This window comes from Rattus rattus, chromosome 2 (assembly GCF_011064425.1).
Source record: "Rattus rattus isolate New Zealand chromosome 2, Rrattus_CSIRO_v1, whole genome shotgun sequence".
Classification (NCBI taxonomy): domain Eukaryota; kingdom Metazoa; phylum Chordata; class Mammalia; order Rodentia; family Muridae; genus Rattus; species Rattus rattus.
The window spans coordinates 108,830,959-108,849,303 of NC_046155.1; the positions used below are offsets into that span (position 1 = coordinate 108,830,959).

The 18,345-nt window shown below is 40.4% G+C and overlaps 1 protein-coding gene and 1 pseudogene across 1 annotated transcript in view; one reads left to right on the top strand and one right to left on the bottom strand.

The window, feature by feature from the left end:
• Dlg2 (discs large MAGUK scaffold protein 2) overlaps positions 1-18,345 on the bottom strand; it is a 1,821,467-nt gene that overhangs the window by 87,151 nt on the left and 1,715,971 nt on the right.
• On the top strand, positions 6,597-7,394 carry LOC116893589 (annotated as a pseudogene).

Genomic DNA, 18,345 nt, shown 5'->3' on the forward strand with positions numbered 1-18,345 from the left:
ATGTCTTATAATCGGTATTTTTAAAAACCCATTTAAAAAGGATTTAAATCAATTTTAGATTCAGGTCTTAGGCATCTGTGTCATCAGCTAAACAAGAGATGTGGCTACAATATCCCTAACACTGAGCTCATCAGCCTCTAAGAGGTCTAATGATTTAGCTGGTATGAATATGACTCAGAGACAGTACAGAAGTCCTTTCATTCTCATATCAAAGTGTATTTGATTCTGAAACTAGCCTAGTGAATGACAAGCCTTCCTTCCTCTTTATAGAACATTCACTGTCTCAAACCCCTCAGATACACACACATAATTAAAGTCTCTATTCCTTGAAAATACCAGCTTCTGAATACCAAGGGAAAAAATCTAATAAATGTGACATGCCGAAGATAAAATTTTATTGAGAATGGTAGGTAATTTTCAGTGAATAGAAATTTTATTATTAATTCCAACCTCATCTTTTGTTAAAGAACAGGAACCCTTTATTTGTACTAGGAAGATAGTACCCTGTCATGATGCACATTAGGTGCATTTGAGTGGACAATGGATGGAGGCTTGCTCCTCGATATAAGATAATTAAATAGGGTGGCCCTGGAGAATCATAGTTAACTAGATACAGCATTTAGAAGCACAGAGCAAAGTGGAAATCGTATAAGCTCTAATATAGTTAGATTTGGACTGAATTGTATCTTTATTCTTTATTGGGTTTGTGAACCTGTGAGTCTCAAGTTTTCTACATTTAAAATAATACTAAAACATATTCATGAGGTCATTGTGTATTTATACACACACATATGCATGCACGCGCATGTATGTACACACACACACACACACACACACACACACCCTAAAGCTGATGTATATAACAAACTTGCTAGATGTCTCAATTTCAAACTTCAGACTTTACAACTCATCTAGGCAAGCCCACCCATCCCCACATGGTTTTGTAGGCAGTTAGGAAATTAAGGACAGAGGAATAGGGAAAGTACTTGAAGCAAGTGAAGCTCATACAGAAGTCTTTCGTAGACACAGCTTGTTGTGGTTTGAATGAGAAATGTCTCCCATAGGCTCAAGTAGTGGAATAATTTATCTCCAGATGCTGTGCACTATTTGGGGAAGGTTCTGGAGCCTTGCTGGGGGAAGCATGTCATTAAGAATGGGCATTGAGTATGCCTTACCCCATTCCCTGTTTTGTCCCTCTTTCTGCTTCCTGTGTGTGGATGGAAATGTGATCATACAGCTTCTTGTTCCTCCTGCCTCTTTCCAGGCCTCTCCACTAGGCTGGACTCTATCTCCTTGCAACCCTAAGCCAAAATAAACCCTTTCTTCCCTTAGCTGCTAGGCTACTTCATCACAGCAACAGAAAAGTAACTAATATACATCTCTACATCAGCATGAACCAATTCTAAAGACTATTTGGGCACACTTCAGTTTAAGGTGCCTGTGTAGATAATGTAAACTAGTTTGATGTAATTTTCTTGCATGCACATACACTGTCTATTCTGTATAACAGATATATTCTATATATCTGACAAAACAAGAGTGATAACGCTGCTCACAAGATAATATATTTTGTCTTAAATTACTTATTTGACAATTTTCAACTGTATAAAGATGTATTCTGATTATTTTCAGACTCCACCCTGCCTTTACTCTTTCCCACCCTTGCCAACCTTTACCCCTTCCCAATGAGTTCCTTTTCCACATTTACACCCTTTGGCTTTGGTTTGTGACCCTGGAGTCTAACCAGGACTGCCCACAGAAGCATGGGTCTACAATTACCCATTGCAGAATGTTGGGCTCACCAGTGGCTACACCACTGAACTCACCTCCCTTCAGAATCCACCGATATCTAATAGTACCTCAGGGGTGGGAAGGTCCCATGCGCTCTTCCATCCATGGCTGACTGCAGGCAACTGCAGCTACTGTGAATTCATGTAAGGCAATCTTTCTTTCTTTCTTTTTTTTTTTTGGAGCTGAGGACCGAACCCAGGGCCTTGTGCTTGCTAGGCAAGCGCTCTACCACTGAGCTAAATCCCCAACCCCGTAACGCAATCTTTCTAAGTAATAATTAAGAATTCAGTTGAAGCAAGAATGAGTGAAAATATACTAAAGTTAATGTTTAGCTAACAGCCTTTATATCAAGAGCTCTTCCATGATTATGCATGTTTGTGTTCCCCTCAGCCTTGATTTTATTGACTTTCTCTTCTTTTCTTTTTCTAAGATGGGATCTCACTATGTAGCCCTGGGTGTCTGAGATCCTGATACACATACACCAAACAGGGCTTGATGCATCTGCGCTTATCCTACCAGTGTTTCCTGAGTACTAGAGTTACAGGTGATTTGCGCTCTTGGTGTGTTTTCCTCTTTTGCTTACTTATTATTCATTTATTTTTATTTCTTGACAATTTTACATTTCTAGACATAGAATTTGCTCTGTCACCATCCCCACTGAAATTCTCCTTTCCAGTAATCCCCTTATGCTGTCATTTAGTTTTCTTCCATGAATCCTTAGTATAAACATGTTATTTCTTAAGGTGGAAAATGACTACATAAAAGTATTCTGTCTTTTTTGAAAGCTTCCCTTTTTTTTTTCCTTTGGTTGCATTTGCTGAGAGTTGATAGTTTACCAAGGTACCTTCGCATCTATTTTCTATACATAGTTATGTTTTGTGCTTCTGATCAGAGGGAATAATCAAGACATCAGAGAACCATCTGATCTAGTTCTTAAAGCCAATGCTACAGGGTGAGCTGCTGCTGCTGATGTAATCGGTTAGGATGGTGACCTACTACTTGGGTTACTGGCTCTGAGAACCATACAGCTCAATAGACAAAGAGACAAAGGTTCAGAGAGATCTGGAGATTGTCTAACACTCTTGGTTTTGAAGAATTCAATGTAGTCTTTAGTTAAGTAAAGGCAGAAAGAAGATACTCTGAGCCCAATCCCTTGAAATTCATAAAACTGTTTGCTAGTTAATGGAAATCCTTATAGCACAACTAGAAAAACCTAGTACATCTCTACAGCTACTGTATATGGTGGGGCTGGGGAGAGATGCAAAAGAAATCAATCTTTCAATGTGCATTTCTGTCTCAAGACTGTCTGTAGTGCATTTGATTAGCTAAGTGAAGATTATACTTGTCAACCTAGAGCCACAGCCTCTCTACAAGGGCATGCGAGAAAGTACAGTGCTCATCCTAAAAGACTTGAGAAGAAACTTCATTTTCTTAGAAGGAGGAATGGAAGAAATCATGCTTAACTATTCAACTCTGAAAATGCAGTCAGACAAACCGTGAGAGAGAATGGCTTTCCTGGGAGCAGAAACAAAGCAGTGGACAAAAGTGATCTGGAGGAGGCAGTGGATGGATTAGGTGTCCCGTGGCCACAGTGCACTGTTGGCATAGCGCTTCTCCACCACTAAGTGAGGAAGAAGGACTTAGGAGCAGGCTGACTCCTCAGTCAGAGACAGGACAAAGACTCTGAAGAGATCAACATGGTTAGCATTTGTACGATAAAATACCAGAGAGAAGAGAGATGCATAGAAAGAAATTTCTAGAATTATTACTCTTCAATATTCAGCAGAGTACTAATTGAGGGGTGTGTGTTTGTGTGTGTCTGAGAACTACCAGAAGCCAATGAGTGCTTTTTTTTTTTTTTTTTTTTTTGGAGCTGGGGACTGAACCCAGGGCCTTGCGCTTGCTAGGCAAGCACTCTACCACTGAGCTAAATCCCCAACCTACCAGAAGCCAATGAAAAGAACCAGTTTAAAGGAGTGGCATTGCCACAGTTAGAAGCAATGCTAGTTCTCAGTAGCTGTACAACACAGTGACAATGACATCATCATCAACAACAACTCCTCACACTTTATAGGCACCAAATAGCATAGTCACAAAGCCCTTGCCTCAGCGGTGAAACATAACTACCCACAGACTAAATGCTGCTCTGGTCCAAAAAACAAACAACAATTAAAAAAAAAAGCTCTTAAAAGTAAGACTTGAAAAGATCAGACATTTTCCAAATGTCTAGAATACAGTTCAATATGTATGTGAACATGGAGTATTTATTGCCCCTCATCCAAAAAAAATTCCCGAATTCACAGTGACTGGCATTAAATCAGAGATTACCAGGCATGTTCAGAAGTATAAAACCAGAACCAATGAGGAGAAAAAGTTAGCCAATCAAAAACTAATCTGAAAAAGGCATGAGTGTTAAAATTATCAGAAAAGAGGATTAAGACATTTCTGCAAATGATTTTTAGATGGTTAATATGTTAAAAATAACATAAAATTAATTTAAAAAGAAACTAATTGAACTTTTTTTTTTTAAAGATTTATTTATTTATTTTATGTACAGCTTTCTGCCTGCATATGTGACTGCAGGCCAGAAGAGGGCACCAGATCTCATTACAGATGGTTGTGAGCCACCATGTGGTTGCTGGGAATTGAACTCATGACCTCTGGAAGAGCAGTCAGTGTTCTTAACCACTGAGCCATCTCTCCAGCCCACTAATTGAACTTTTAATGACAAAAACTATACCAGCTATAAAGATGTGTGGAATTAATGGTGAATTGGATACTTCAGAGAACATTTTAGTGAACACAGAGAAATATGCAAAAGAATAATGAAAATCACTTGTAAAACGATCATTTGTAAAATATAGCCATGGCAATATTAAGATGGCTACCAAGTGGTTTAACAATCTCCTATACTTGAAATAAATCTAAAATACGTGCCACCACAAATAAAGGGGGAAATGACAGAAATACCAGTGGTCTGTAAGACATTTTAGATAGCTGAAAATTATGTATATATATATATATATATATATATGATCAAATAATAAAAGAGGAGGTCAGAGAGAAGGTGGAAAAAGTATTTGAAGCAATTGCTAATAATTTTCCAAGTTTTATTGAAAACATGAAGTTTTAGACTCAAAAGTCTCAACACCACAAATTACAAGAACATCTACCTGTATATAACTGTAAATGCCTGTATACACACATAGCAATGGGGGATGACATTACTCAAGCTGGAAGGACAGGAACTACTTTGCAAGGCTCTAACTCTACACAGGACCTCATAGTACTTGGTTATGCTAGACTGGATACTCAAACATGTACACTAGCTCCAGTGTAACTGAGTAGCGACTGCTACGATGGCAACAATGAACACAATTGCAGGGAGTAAGTTAACAAAGGAGGAGAGCTGCAGTCACAACAATTATCCAAGAAGTGACCCCAGTCAAAAAGAGGGACAAAAACAATAGCAAGATATTTCAACTTAAACATAGCTCTCTTGCCATATTTAATATAATGACATTAATTACAAGGCAGAGCTTTCAGAGTGAATGATGAAGATCCAATTGTATGAAAGTATGAGAAATATGCATTAAACACTGATGCAGCTGAGTAAACATGAAAAGGATGCGGAAAGATACACCATGTTACCAGTAGTCAAAGGGAAACTGCAATGGCTATGTTTGATAACATGGAGGGAAAAAAAGCATATTTTAGAGCACAGACTATGGCCCACTTCAAAGAAGATCATGTGATAATAATAAAAATGAAATTTCAACAAGGGGATGTAACAGTTTTAAATTTTTCAATATGTAAAACCCCAAAAATACAGAAGAAAAAAAAAACCTTGTAACTACAACTCAGTAACCTGACTACATCTGGAGAGTGACTAGCTACCTCCAGAATAGGGTCACCCAAGTGCAAGGAGAACGTTTGTCGATAAAACTTATACGTGGTAATAGGCTCGTGAATGTGGTCAGAGTGATGATATATGTGCTTGGAATGCCATAATGGAAGCTACTGGTTTGTACAATGAATACACATGCATGAAAAACTATCACAAAGTAAAACAAAGTTCACAGATAAGATATGAAACAGGGTATCATGTCATGCAAAGAAAATTCTCTGACCACACATGCAATAGAGCTGAGAACTGGCCAAGGCCTGTCTGGAACCCAAATCCCTGCTTTCCTCTCTACGATCTCCCAGATCAGATTGTTCTCTAGTTGGTGTGTCTCCTGACATCTCCTACTTCACCCGTAACACATCTGACACGATAGGCAAGTGGCTTCCATTGTTGCCTTTCACAAAGCTTCAAGAACCAGAAGTTTTTTATGAGAGTGAACTGAAGCAATGTGCTGGGTAAACAGAAGTCTTAATGGAAGACACCAGTCTAGACTGGGGATAGGACGGTGATCAGTATCTTGAAGATTACAGCATTTTTTCTTCTTCTACACATTAATTCCAAGCCTGGAAAGGACTGCAGAAGCAGGCACAGCTGGATTTCTGCTCTACTGTCTCGTTTGCAGCTGCACCGTTGGATTTTTATGAAGGAGCCTCCTGACATGATCCACACTTTAAGTATGCCCTCATGGCAACTTTGTTTCTGGAAACCGACATAGTTCGTGACAGTAGCAGTATGTCACAGCCTCATGACTGTATCCAGATTTTCATTAAAACCAGGAAGGCTGTAATGCCAATCATGTGCAGGATGTTTTTGTCAGATGTTACATGGGTCACGCATCCGAATAAGCACAGATAAAGTTTTTAAAAAGTCATTTGAGCTCTCTCCTCCAGCGAGCAAGATGCCCAAAGGAAAGAAGGCCAAGGGGAAGAAGGTGGCCCCGGCCCCCACTGTGGTCAAGAAACAGGAGGCCAAAAAGGTGGTCAATCTTTTGTTTGAGAAAAGGCCTAAGAACTTTGGCATTGGACAGGACATCCAGCCCAAAAGAGATCTCACACACTTCGTCAAATGGCCCTGCTACATCAGGCTGCAGCAACAAGAGCCATCCTCTGTAAGCGGCTCACAGTACCTCCTGCCATCAACCAGTTCACCCAGGCCCTGGAAGGCAAACAGCGACTCAGCTGCTTAAGCTCAACCACAAGTACAGGCCAGAGACAAAGCAGGAGAAGAAGCAAAGACTGCTGGCCCGCGCTGAGAAGAAAACTGCTGGCAAAGTGGACGTCCCAATTAAGAGACTACCTGTCCTCTGAGCAGGGGTCAATACAGTCACCACTTTGGTGGAGAACAAGAAGGCTCAGCCAGTGGTGATTGCCCATGATGTAGACCCCATTGAGCTGGTGGTTTTCCTGCCTGCCCTTTGTCGAAAGATGGGGGTGCCCTACTGCACCATCAAGGGAAAGACCAGGCTGGGGCGCCTGGTCCACAGGAAGACATGCACCATTGTTGCCTTCACACAGGTTAACTCGGAAGACAAGGATGCTCTGGCTAAGCTGGTGGAAGCTATTAGGACCAATTATAATGACAGATGTGACGAGATCCGCCGCCATGGGGAGGCAACGTTCTGGGTCCTAGGTCTGTGGCTCGCATTGCCAAGCTGGAAAAGGCAAAGGCTAAAGAACTCGCCACTAAACTAGGTTAAATGTACACTTAAGTTTTCTGTACATAAATATAATTACAAAATTAAAAAGTCATTTGATAGGTAACAGCAAAATGATTTTTAAAGACAATAAATATGCAAATGATGCTGAATAAGAATTTTCTTAGGATTTGTTAGTTGTTTGAAGAGTACCATTTATGCAAGTTTCAGTTGCCCTGTCGCATTTTCAATCTTGTATGTGTGGGGGGCATATACATGTATGTTCATCTGTCTTTGCCCACGTATGAGGTGTCTTCCTCTATCACTATCTTGTTCCCTTGGCCAGGTCTCCTACTACAGCAGGAGTTTACTGCGTGGCTAAATTGACTGGCCAGCAGGCACAATCTATAGCTGACTTCTTACATAGGCTCTGGGTATCTGAACACAGGTTTTGATGCTTGCTCAAGAGTCTTACTTAAAAGTCATTTCCCCAGCCCATTTATTGATTTTATTTTGTGTGTGTGTGTGTGTGTGTGTGTGTGTGTGTGTGTGTATGTGTGCACCCATGTGCGTGAGTATCCTCATGCTGCATGTGCCTGAGTATGTGGATGTGTGCTTATATGCCCACATAGAAGTAAGTGCAGGAAAGCAGTCATCCTTCCTGCCCCTGTCAAGTTTTGACAATTGTCAGAGACAGTGTATCTCACTAAACTCAATGTTTACAGTTTCAGCCAGTCTGGCTGGCCAAAAGGCTCTAGGGATCTGTGGTCTCTACCACCACAAGGTTGGAATTACAGGTATATGTAGCCACGCCCAGATTGTGTGTGTGTGTGTGTGTGTGTGTGTGTGTGTGTGTGTGTGTGTGTGTGTGTTGTGGCATTGGGGATAGTCAAACTAAGACTCAGGCTTCAGAGCAAACAACCTTACCCACCAAGCCATCTCCCTAGACCAATCAATCTTCTTTGATGAGTTGTTACTAAAAGAACTATTTGCAACATCATTGTGCAGTGTCAGTAGAACTGGTGTCTTTTCATTTCCCCCTTACTTTGTTTCCTGCCTTATTAACACATATGGCCATGGATAAATTGTAAAAGGAAAGGAAATGACTATATAAATATAATTTGTGATCTTTAAAACAAGCAACAAATGCCACAGCTAACAAGAAAACAGCTTGCTTCAGGCGGAAAGATAAGCCCAGATCAATAATTAATTAAGGAAAGATTTATGGAGTATTACTAGACCCAAAAGCTAACAAACAGGTCTGGATCTTGCCTAAATAAACAGAAGGCATAGTTCAACTGTCCTGTTATGAAGACAGCCGCACCATCATTTCTGTCCTTTTCTAGAAAGCCATGTTGGAAAGCAAGAAAATAAAAAGGCTGTCACAAACAAACAAACAAACAAACAGTCCTCACTTTATTAGTAGTACCACATTGGGAGACATATTTACCTGCTCAGCATTACTACCCAGTCCCATCTCTAACTGTCCACATTAAGGCTCTTCCTGGAATTGTACAGTTCTTACAGGCATCTAACCCAGGCCAATGCAATCAAAGACCCTTTCTTCTTCCTCTCTCTTTTCTTGCTCTTTTGCCCCTTTCTCTCTTCTGCCTATTTGATTCTGTGATTACATTTTCCTACCCACACAAAGTGAGCAGTAGGCAACCTTTGCCCTGTGAAAAATGGTGAATAGGTAGAGTTTGGAAGCTTTGAGAGAGGTAAGTTTCCTAACACATGAACAAACCTGTTTATACTTAAAACTCCCTTTCCCCATATGAAGTTGAGTTAGGAGAATGCCAAGCCTTTAAGTTGTTCCTGGGCCAGTTTGCGAGTCTGACACCCAGCTCTAATCTTGAACCCTTGCTCGATGAGTCGTATACTCCTCCTATTATGCATATGTGCTAAGCATTTCTTGAATTATCTGTAAGCAAATGGTCATGTCCAGTGTCCAAATGGACAGTCCAGCTGAGAACTACTGTCTTTAAGAGTAGAGTCCTTCACTCGTCAGAAAGACTTGGGTTAGAGGGATGGAATAAACTTACACTGCCAATCAAAGCCCTGTGCAAAGCAAGGTGTTTTCCTTTGGTGAAGAAATCATCTCCAACGAATGCCAAGGAAAAACATTATTTTAGCTGAAAATACATCAGAGCTCCTGTTAATTTAAATGAAGGTGTTCATTCGTTGTATAATGTTGACTTGCTTTGACATGGGAAGAAATAAGTTATGATCTTAGAGGGACCCTTCATGTTTATTCACAGTGGGCCTTGTCCCTAATTTAAATGGAAACGAAAAACGTATTTTGAACCAATACAGAGTTGAACCTGAGATGGGCCTCATTGTACACAGGAGGAGGCCACTAATCAGAATGAAAGGAACCAACACAACAGCTATTTTTCTTTGTGAATCAACCTCCTTTACTGGTCCTAGTATTAAATCTAAGAGAAACAAGACATGATGATGAATGCCTCTAACCCCATCATCGTGAAGCAGAAGCAAGATGATTTTGAGTGTGAGGCTGATCCTACCCTGCACTGTACAGAAAGTTCCAGATCATCCTGAACAAAACCCAACCTAACCCGACCAAATCGAATCTAGCCAAACCTAAACCAAATGACGTCTCAGTGAGCCATGGATCAAATCAGGTTCAAGGGTATTGTTTGCTTATCTCCCATATTTGGTTCTGCTTTTCTTTTTGATGTTTTTAAAAGTTGGAACTAGCTCTAGACCTTTTATCCTAGGATCTAAATTATAGCTTTGTATGACAAACTGGTAATTGTGCCTCAGTTCTAAGATGGTATAAGTTTTGAAAATCAGACACCATCTTTTGTGATCCAACAAATAGGGATCAGATAGTAAGAAAATATATTTTCAGTTCAAATCTGCATACCTATACCAAGAACTGCTCATCTCTGAAGTGTGGTACTTGGTGTTGGTGGATGGGATAATGGTCTAAGATATTGTTGTTGCCCTCACAAAGAAGGAGTAATGCCCCTGGCCACCAGAAGAATTATAAGTATGTTTGTGGCCTTCACACCTCACCCCTGCATGGGTCATTCTCATCAAGGAGCAATATAATCACTCAATAATTATTTGCATTTATTGGATTTGCAAGTATGCTATGGGCTTTATTGTATGACAGCCTGTCTTCTTTTATGTTTTTCAAATGAGGTATATTAAGAGTTAAGAAGAATGACATGTCTTCAAGGGGAAGGTTATGTCAGTAGTACTAAGGAAGCCTGTAGCTATGCTCAGTGTTGAGGGTTTTCCTAATGCAGTATAGGCACATGGAAATAACTCAGTAGAGAAAACACTCAGGTCAGAGATTATTCCATACTATACTCTCACTGTATTTTTCTGCTCTTGAGACAAGGTCTTCACTATGTGCGCCTCCAGCTTCCCGGAAGCTAGGATTACAGGCACATAGCATCACAACCGGCGTATGCTGACAGTACTGCTAACGTGTTTTAATCAATTCAGCAGAAGAGGTCCTTTTTTATTTCTGCTTATCAGAGGAAGAAGTAAAGGTTCAAAGAGGCAAAGTGACTCATCTGTGTGTTGCAGCCCCAGTGTGGGGGGGAGTGAGGGTACCAAATGGGGAGATCTGATTCGAAAGCTCTTGCTCTCTTCACACTAATGCAGTTTGAAGCAGGAAATAGTGCAGAAGCTAATTTGCATGATCCTTCAACTGAGAGTTTCATTTTAGGAAAGGCATAGCAATTAAATAGGGATGACATTCCATTCTGTTCAAAAGCCATTTGTTGAGTCTGTGTTTGGTGTGAGAGAAGAAATATCCTTTGAATGTTAAATATTCAAAAGGGAAAGTCAGAAATTGTCTCTTTAATGTTTAAACATGTCATCCAGAATAGATCTGTCCCAGAGGGGACCACCCTGCCTGCAGTCTCTCTGTGCTGTCCCCTCCACTCACACACATCTTGTTAAAGGCCTACATTCAGATGGGACTTTCAGGACAGCCCATTTCTAAGCGTAGCCTGGTGCAGGAAGCAGCAGCCTCAGCTGTGACTTGCGGAGTTGGTCCTGGATCTTGATCCATCTCTGATTTTCATACTCTATGGCCCAGGCCAAAACTGGCTCTTCAGCCATTCTGTTTTGGTTTTGTAGTGCTGGAGACTGAATATGGTTCTTGCTTGTGGTACACAGATTCTACTGCTGAGTCACACACACAGTCCTTCCTTCAGCCATCCTGACACTCAGTTTCTTTACACATAAAACAATGGACAAAAGGGCTTGAATTCAAAGCTAGTGTATAGTGGAAAAATGCGATGGCTGCTTCCTTGGATTGAAGGCAACCTTATCTTGCTTTCTTTTCTTGTAGATGTGATAAATGCTATAACAAGAGCAACTAGAGGGGGCAGTGTTTTCTTCTGTCTCACAATTTAAGGTATAGTTCAGGAGACCAGACCAGGAATGGTGCCATGCACAAGAGGCAGATTTCTCTACTTCAGATACATAGCCAAGGTAATCTGTATCAGGTTTGCCCATTGGCCTATATCACAGGGAATTCCAGATTCTAACAATGTCAACCATCAAGGGCTTATTTAAATTGTGAATAATAGATTTCTCTAAAATAAAATCCCCTGACTACCCTTTTGAAGCACCAGACCAAATGATAGGTTGACTGATAATGAATACAACTATATACTGAAAAATAATTTCAAAAGCAAAAGCCTAACTTTGTAAGATCTTACATATTTCTGCTGGTTTGTTTTCTATAATCATCCTGAGGGCCAGGAAGTGTGTTTCTAACAAAAAAAAAATCAGCCTTAATTTTCTAACCAGTTTCTGAAACACTTACGAAGGACAGAATCAGGTGTGCTTTGTGGAAACACAGGGCATGAAGTAAAACGGGTCTTTGTGCCCTGTCACAGACTTACACCCTCAGTACCTCTTGTTTAAATGTCAGAGTCAGAAGGGCAAGCAAGGTGTTATGCTCTCACTGTAACAGTAGGAAGAGGTGAGGAGGAGCTTTAAGCAATAGAATTAGGATTGGAACAATTTTTAAAAGTTTTTTTTTTTTTTTTTTTTTTTTTTGTATATTGACGTTTTACCAGTTAAGAGCATTGTCTGCTCATCCAGAAGAGTCAGATTTGATTCCCAGAATCCAGATCATGGCTCCTAATCCTCTGTAGTTTCAGTCCTAGGAGACCTGATACTCACTGCTGGCCTCTCTAGTCACCAAGCACACATATGATGTGCAAGCAAAACACCCATATGTATACAAATAAGTGAAAATTTGAAAAAAAAAAGTAATAACGATTAGGTCCATAGAAGATGGACTTTTTGATCTGGGCATCAAAAGCGTTAACAGTGAAGGCCCGGATATAGAGTATGAGAAGAGACTGACAATGCCCTTAGTTCACAGTCACAGTCATACTGAGATGCAGCTACACGGTTGAGCGATGTGTGATTTTTCTATCTGTACATCCCAGAATGTCTTATTGATGATGTCATCCTATGATGTAGTGTAAATTATTTCTACCTAGTCATTTCCCATTTTAGTCATCAATAATCTTTGGTAACAGGCATCAGAGAGGAGAACAACAAAACTGAATTAGGCTGACATAAGACACAACACATGAATGGCAGTTGGGTGTTTTTATAACCAAAAATAATACTCAACATGATATTCTCCATGAAGTTCTACAAATTGAAAGTGACATGGCATTCCACCAAGAAAATTTCTAAGCATTTACAACTAGTTTGTTTTTGTTTTTGTTTTTGTTTTTATTTGGGAGCTCTGGAGATAATTATCAAAACAGAAACGAACAGAAGAGTCACTTAAGGCTCGAAGCCTCAAGGGATTATGGGAGCTCACAACAAAGACTAACTGCATGCCATGGAGATGAGGCTTTGAAACCTCAGCAAAGCCCGAGGGAAAAGGAGACAGACTGAACGAGGGTGTGTAAAGAAAGAAACCTGGGTAAGTTGAGGCCAACCATTCCAGAGAAACCAAAGGAGCTGCTGACAGGCACAAAAGGCTAGAGCGGGCATGGCGGCTGAAGTTTACCTGCACGCTTAGCAGCAGGCAGAGAGCAGGAAGAAGCCAAGCTCCAGACAGCCAGAGGGTCTGCATGAAGGGAAGCCGTCCAGATCAGTCAGTGCCCTGGCTAGTCCAGGAACACAGTGGAACCAGCAGCTAGAAAACAACAGCCTGGGCTACCAATCTAATTAAATGCAATTTACGGTCAATGCTTCCCTTATCAAGTTAGGGGATGCTTTTCCCACATCTTGTTAAGAACTGGCTTGTAAAAGGAACACGTCCAATCCTATCCTTCTAGTACAGCCCTGACCAAACTAGTCTGGGCCTGTAGCCCTGGCACCTAACATTGTAGCGATTGTGGGATAAATTGCTGTACTTTTCTGTACCTTGGGTTTTTCTTTTGAGGCAAACTTACTTAAATATAACTGTTGTGTGAATCAAACAAAATCACTTGAGAAAAAGCATGTATATCCAGTCCTTGAATCTGTTATTTCTTTCATTTTCACTTATGTCTTCAAAGGACCTTGGTCCGAACTCAAAACGACTGTAGATATTTATCTAGTGCCAGACACAGGTCTAAGCCCTTTGCTTGTGGTGACGGCTTAATATGCACTCAGGACTATAGGCCACACACTATTTTCAGCCCTTTATTTTAGAAGAGAGAAGCTGAGACATGGAGGGGCTTAAAAGCTTCTTGTCTACGTTCTCAGACGTAAAATGGATAACAGAGGTGACGTAAGGCCGAGGGCAGAGGTCACATGCCAAAGGGCCCTCTGATGCCCTTCTCAGAGCTACTTTCGTGAACACTTTACCCAGCAATGCTGCAGGGTTGACCTTTTCTGATCCTAGTAAATTAGACGGTAGATGAAAAACAGCCCTGCTTTAATACCCCAGGTTCCTCTACATCAAGCTGTGTGGTTATGAATGAATTACCTTTATTTACTGAGGGTACAGAGTTATGAATTTTATGTCAGTTGACCTTTACAAAGCGTCTGATATGCAGCAAGTGACTCGAGGATGTGGATACATACACTCACGTGCGCGCGCGCACACACACACACACACACACACACACACAAATCGACTGCTTGTAGTTTACTTTTGTTCTTCATGTTTGACTATAAACAGCCACTTCAGTTTTAAAGTCTCTCGACTTCTGTATAAAGTTTGCTGAATTTACAAGAAGTGGTGAACATGAATTGATATTTAATAGATATAATTGCAAAAGTCAGACAGAAACCTGCTACTGGCAAATATCAAGTGGATGTTTTCAACCCACAACATAAATTTGCCTAGCTATAAGAATAAAGATAGAAAACTCTTTAGGTCATAATGTACCCATCACTTGGGAAAGAAGTAAAACAATACCACATGTGGCAGCATAAAATAACCCCTGTTCTCTAGATAGCATGAGTAAGTTCTTATCACAAGGACTTAAAAGTGAATTACATAGAATTTTATGCCCAAAATAAACCTAAATATAACAGTACTTCAGTATTAAAAGGGGAAATTTGTGTATGTGTGTGTGTTTGGTTTTTAAAATAAGGCTCTTTTGTTTTGCTCGGTCTGGATAAAGATATCCATGAATGAGGCACAACACTGCAAACATCCACACGCTCGCTGGTTTCCTTATCAGAGGTCTGTGGTCCTTCTCCTGGGGTACAGCTACAGCTCTAGGTGGTGAGTGACCCCCTGGAGCAGAAGTTGGCCTCAATTTTGCACAGGGTGGGGTGATAAGCAACCACAACTGTGCTAAGTGTATTTTAAGATCATTCATTACTGCGGTATAGTCGGTCGCAGCCTGGTTAATGTAGTCAGGAGATGTAGTTTTATACTGTTCTCTAATTTACATAGATATTTTAGGTGCTTGGTCTTGTTGAAGCTGACAAGATGCCTAAAGAGCGTTTAATTGGTCCAGAAAGCATAAAATTAGTAGCTATGTTTCCTTAGATTGTAGCAATCAAGGTTTCTATTAGATACAGAGAACAGAGATGCATCCTAGAAATAGGAACTAAGAGAAAAGAAGGATGAAGGGTAATTAGAAGAGGAATTAGTTTTCACTTATGTGTATGTATGTGTGTGGGGGTGGGGTAGGGAGGACACGTATTTGGATGAGATGTGGATAAGCTAACTCACGACCATATGCTTGGAAGCCCGAGGTTGATCGTTTTATAAGATGGAGACTCCTCTCTAACTTACATTTTGAGATAGTGTCGCACTGCATCTGGAGCAGAGTGGTTAGAATAACTGGTCAGAGAGCTTGCAGGATCTCTAGCCCCGCCAGCTAAATTGAGTACGACTGTTGGTGTTTGCTATGTTCTGGATAAGAAATGATATAAAGAGGGTCCCTACCTTGTTTTTCTCATCTTTAAGACTCTAAGGATCAAAGTTAGTGACTAAAATAATGTCCTTTAGAGGTTTCTTTTTCTTTATGTGGCCCGCATGCATGTATGAACACCACACGCATGCCCGCTGCCTGCTGAGAAGAGGAAAACACGTCTGACCTAGAAGTGGAGGTGCAGATGGTTGTGAGCTATGAGAGTATTGTGAACTGAACTAGGGTGCTTTGCAGGAGCAGCCAGTGCTCTTAACTGCTGTGCCCTCTCTTCAATCCCAGTGACATAATTGCAGTGAGTACTATGGAACAAGTGGCTCTGTGTGTACAGACAGCCTGAACGATACAGGCTGACTTGCTATAGCTCTTCTCACAATCACCTCAGTTGCTGGAGGCTGGAAATGCTATTACAAATGGGGTCCCTGGCTGAGTTCCAGCAAAGTGCATTATGTTGTAAATTTTTCTTGTTGATCTTCCTGCCTTTTCGAGATACCATCTAACTGAAACACATACTGCTTTAACACATCAAATACCATTAGGAGTATTTTATAGGAGAATCTAATAAATAGAATGTTGCCAGGAGTTTCAAAGGAAACTACAATCTATTAATTTGCTGGCCCCTAATCTCAGAGCTAAGTCCTTGATTAGGGAGAGATGATGTTATTATAGGAAAATTATATGATAACGTGTCATAATATTATTCAGGTTGATAGAAATTTTCAAACGTTAAGAGAAAAATTAATGAAGGCTTTAAAATGTATCAATTGATTTTTGATACTAGAGAACATGTCCTCAGCAGAGAAGTCTGAGCATAGCAGCTACGAAGTCGACTAGAATATTAGTTTGTGCCAGGCAACAAAGTCCAATAAAATATGCACACCAACAAGACTTAAGGGAAGGATCGCCTCCACTCGCTATTTACAAAAACCAACATTGTTGACTGTGATGACCCAAGTGGAAGCGGTCCCTTCCTCATTTCCAGGCAATAAATTAAGATAGAGTTTAGTTGGTAAAGTGCCCGCTACTGTGAAAGCATGCGGACCTGAGTTCAGATCCCAGAACACAGGTAAACCTACAGCCAGGAGTGGCGGAATGCTTATTATCTTGGTGCTGGGGAGGTGGCGAAAGGCACATCGCTGGGATTCACTGACCATCCCAGTTTAGCCCATGTGGTGAGTGTAAGACCAGGGTGATGTCATGTCTCAAATAAAACTAAACCATGGCCAAACAAACAGACACAACAAACAGGAGTGGGTTTTTTTTTTGTTTGCTTTACATAATATTCACAATACTTCAGACCCGAATTTAACAATCTTTGTTAGAAAATTCGATTCATTGTTTACATGTTTTAATCATACAACATTCTTTGTTCTCCTAACACACCATTTACCTACTCATTTCCACATATTTTACCTTGTTTTTGGAAGGAGAGTTTTGCTCTTAGCTCAGGCTGGCCTTGAACATGTGATCCTCTTGCCTTGACCTCCAAAGTTCCAGGAGTACAGACACGTACAGCACTTCACATTTTTAATTTCCAATATTATTTGTGCATTTTCTCTTGTTTATGCTCTTTTGCCTATCTAAAGTAAATGCCTTCCTTTCCTATCTGTTTTAGTTATCCTACAAAATCTCTTTTAAATGTTTCTTCTTTTGAGAACACCTTCCACAAATGAAACCAATCTAAAATTCTAAGCTACATGGATTTATGTTCAAACTTTAGATTTTTCACTAGAATCAGATTCTCACTGGAGCTCATTGGGAATACATATACTTTCTCTCCTGAGTGAGATGATTCTGTGAGACCCAAGGCTGGGGACTTGGGATACTCGGTGTAAGTCCCGTGTCACTCATGTCTTGTATTAAACAATCACACCTAGAAATGGGTGTTGTGCGTGTGTGTTCACATATCTATCTATTGTATTTTCAAAGACAAAATAAGATTGAATAACACAGATGAAAGCATGGTTTCTATGTCACGTGTTGGGGTAGTCAGACCACGAGCCTAAGTCACTTTATACGTCTGCTCATAATAAATGCCAGCAGAAGAAAATAAAAGGAATAGGGAAAATTTCCACTATTATCCAGAAACTCATAAAATAAACTCTGTACATAATATTTGACCTTTCATCATACTGACATTTTTTATGCTCATCTTCATAACATTCTCCAGAAGGCAAATATTATCACTCTCCTTTTGCAGTGACTGAGTTTGAAGCAGAACACAATTAAATGGCCTGGCAGAGCTCAAAGAGCTGGAGTCTGTAGGGACCCAATGCACTGCTTGGCACTCCGTCCTTAAGTTGTTGGTGTTGACTGGTATTAATGGTATTCACTGCTTGGCACTCCGTCCTTAAGTTGTTGGTGTTGACTGGTATTAATGGTATTAACTGGTACCTTGTCCACCATTTCATGTTTCACAGGGACAAGATGGTGTGTTTAATTGCACATTTTTGAGAAAAGGGGTGGGGGGAATAACATCAACTGCTGATGTTGGCAGCTTTGTCTGCTCCGTGTGTGTGCTGTCTGTCCTCCTTGGTAGGTTTACTTTGAAGGTATCATCTTCTACTTACTTCCGTCAGAACTGTCTAAGACATTCCTGAGTAACAGCATAAAGTGAATGGGGAGAGATTCCAAGCATACACTGGAGTTGAGTGATATGCAAAAAACTCTTCATTTTAATG